At 45.7% G+C, this 3,590-nt stretch overlaps 1 pseudogene; it reads left to right on the top strand.

Annotated features, from left to right (window-relative positions):
• Positions 1–320: 320 nt before the first annotated feature.
• LOC126337087 (5S ribosomal RNA) lies at positions 321–438 on the top strand (annotated as a pseudogene).
• The last annotated feature ends 3,152 nt before the right edge of the window (positions 439–3,590 follow it).

The following is a 3,590-nucleotide window of genomic DNA, read 5'->3' as shown; positions in this document are numbered from 1 at the left end:
TCCGTGTTCTTTCATCGTTTGATCGTTGTCCTTTCTGCTACTGTTACTCGGTCGCAGAACCCTATTTACTTGTTTGTCTGTATAGCCATTCTTCTCGAAATCCTATTACAAATGCTTTAATTCAGAGTCCAGGTCAGTCCAGAACCGAAAAACTTCTTCGACCGCAGCCATGCAGCCCGGAAGACACATCAGTAACATCCGGTCGTGAAAGCCTTCACTGTATTATATAAAGGGCACAGCAACAGCGTTTACCATTCTTGCGACACACTGGCGGTCATTAAGCCTCCCTCCAGGATTTACCTGTTGGTATGTCCAGTAATGCCAACGGCCTTGCCGCAGTGGTAACACTGGTTCCCGTAAGATCACCGAAGTTAAGCGCTGTTGGGCTGGGCTAGCACTTGGATGGGTGACCATCCGGTCTGTCGAGCGCTGTTGGCAAGCGGGGTGCACTCAGCCCTTGTGAGGCAAACTGAGGAGCTACTTGATTAAGAAGTAGCGGCTCCGGTCTCGGAAACTGACCTACGGCCGGGAGAGCGGTGTGCTGACTACATGCCTCTCCATATCCGCATCCAGTGACGCCTGTATACCGAGGATGACACGGCGGCCAGTCGGTACCTTTGGGTTTTGATGGCCTGTGCGGGAGGAGTTTGGTTATGTCCAGTAATTCCGCGATTCCAGGAGTAAAAGAAGGTCGTGTCACGAGAATCGCTGCTCCCCGTGACCATTCATCAGGTCGCCTACGGACACGTTGCCGTCTATTTGGCCGCCACAAACAGAAGCGAGACTCACCGCTGAATGCCGCAGACTGCCACTACCAATGAACCCCTTGAGTGTGAGGCCGCAAAAGGCCAGTGATGTAAACAGCTTTCGACGCCCTATTTATTGTCCGCCTCACAAGCAGAATATTGGCTGCTAATGGTAACATGGGGCGGGGCTGGAGGTATCCGATGGTGAGCACGGTAGGAGGCAACGGAGTAGTTGAAATTCTTCGTCGACCAGTAGCTCTCAACAGTGCTACAGTGCTAGTGGAGTTGATACAAATCAGAGCAATGGCAACGATAAACAAGGCAAACATGGCATTAAATCAACAACAACAGTTGCCGAAGTTGACACCTCGTCAGAAAGGTACGCAAGGAATTTCGCACAGAGAGAAAGAAGTGGCAAATGAAATAATGGCGTTTCTTTAAAATAAGTCAGTGGAACGTGTCATATACGGTCGACTGTGCGGACAATGTACATGAGGGATACAATGATGATGACACGCGCTTAAGAAGTGAAAGTGATATATAAAGGAATGTCGAGTCATGTAGTTCACCGTTCTTGTCGGACAATTAGCCAAAAATTCCGTTTCCAGTGAAACATAGTAAACGACAGTCTATATCCTAGGAGAGGGTACTAAACGTAATTACATACACGGAAGATCATCCTCAAGTTATAAAAAAAAACAATTATGAACAGATTTCGAAAAAGTCCGCAACAGTATGACCGTGCAGTGCATAAGATAAACTATGGATACTCAAGAGAGGACAAGGCGCAATTTTTACAAAAAAAAAAACAGGTGTTTGTCCGTTTCAAGGATGTTCGATATAGTTTATAGGATGTGTATCATAATGACCCAGTACGTTATACATATCAAATTGCGGGCAAAATAAATTACAGTATTTCAAGGGAAGCAATGGATGGTTCCATAACTTCAAACAGTGCTACAGAATTGGAAAACGTAAGATAACAAATTTTCAAACAAAGGGTTAACCTGACGATGCACAACGCGATCCTATACAATTACGTCGACTGTTAATCTGAGTGATAAATTGACTGGAAATATATTTATTGTACTGCGGGATGTTGGAGGTGCTCTCCCTGTAACGATTCTTTCTCGTGTGCGTGATGTGTAAGGGCAGTAGGGAATACTTGCGTCACAGCAAGCAAGAGTAGGAAAATGGGGGTAAGAGAACTACAACTATGGTATGAGTACAGCGTGTAGTCATAGCTGGTTAAAGCAATTTGCTTTTGCTTGATTCCTGGTATACATGTAAAAATTATACTCCTTTAGAGCAAACTGTCCCTTCTGAAAATATGTGTGGTATTGTAAAACGTACCATCTGGAACCACTGCACAAATTCAGCCTCTGGATCTTTGCTTTTTCCGTGTCTATAAAAGCTATTATTGCACTATCTGCAGATACGCCTTAAAGGATAGCCAGTTTCAAGATAAGCTCCACGACGGACTGTTTCGCATTGAGTAGCTTGCCATGACATTTCACCAGTTCTCACCACCCCGTTACACCAACATCATTCTATGTGCATTCTTTAAGAATTGATATCTGGCTGAAAGCCCTGCACAGTTTGTAACTCCCAGGACCTCGCTTTCGATCTTGATGGTGCGAGCCTCTGTAATTACTGTGACGCGTCATTTTTTATTCTTCGTTTGTTTTGAGCATTTCTTGAATGACGACGACGTACATTTTGTGAAGTGTAATATATCCATTCTGCAAAAGGCTGGTCTCGCGGTTCTAGGCGCGCAGTCCGGAACCGTGCGACTGCTACGGTCGCAGGTTCGAATCCTGCCTCGGGCATGGATGTGTGTGATGTCCTTAGGTTAGTTAGGTTTAAGTAGTTCTAAGTTCTAGGGGACTAATGACCACAGCAGTTGAGTCCCATAGTGCTCAGAGCCATTTTTTTTTTTTTTTTTTTTGCAAAAGGCTGACCTTTGCACCTAGCGAACACTCATTTTCTGTCGCCCTCATGGTGCAACATGGTGAGTCATTAGCAGCTAATATTTTTCCTTTCGTAATTGTTAACACATAACTTTCAAATGAGTCTTACTAAAGATGAAACTTGCGACTTCACACTCAAGGGGTTCCTTGGGAGTATCCCAGTTGACTCTGGCTCTGTATCACGCAAGTCTCTGTTATGAAACTTCCTGGCAGATTAAAACTGTGTACCAGACCGAGACTCGAACTCCGGACCTTTGCCTTTCGCGGGAAAGTGCTCCACCCTCTAAGCTACCCAAGCACGACTCACGCCCAGTTCTCACAGCTTTACTTCTGCCGGTACCTCGTCTCCTACCTTCCAAACTTTACAAAAGCTCTCCTTGCAGAACTATCACTCCTGTAAGAGAGTATATTGCGGAGACATGGGTTAGCCACAGCCTGGGGGATGTTTCCAGAATGAGATTTTCACTCTGCAGCGAAGTGCAGAAAGGCAAATGTCCCAAGTTTGAGTCTCAGTCCGTCACACAGTTTTAATGTGGCAGGAAGTTTCATATCAACGCACACTCCGCTGCAGAGTGAAAATCTCATTCTGCAAGTCTCTGTTGTCTGCGGTATAGTATAGGTGGTAAAGGACGGGTGGAAAATCGAGATCTCAATCCAGTTTCCACTAATCTGTTCGCGATGGTTCGTGGAGACTGTAACCACTGTCCAGATTTCAGCTGTTGCCATTCATCTATTTGTCGGTGCCAGTCGAACAGTCATACGGTCTTCTCGTGGTGATGTCCCTCTAGAACGACCTGCGCCTACTCTTCTTGCCACACTACCGTCCTGGGTCCATCTCGTCACCATTCATTCTGCAGTCATTGCGCTTACAACC

This window comes from Schistocerca gregaria, chromosome 2 (assembly GCF_023897955.1).
Source record: "Schistocerca gregaria isolate iqSchGreg1 chromosome 2, iqSchGreg1.2, whole genome shotgun sequence".
NCBI lineage: Eukaryota > Metazoa > Arthropoda > Insecta > Orthoptera > Acrididae > Schistocerca > Schistocerca gregaria.
The sequence above is the reverse complement of the archived record's forward strand: the minus strand, read 5'-3'. Positions and strand labels throughout refer to the sequence as shown.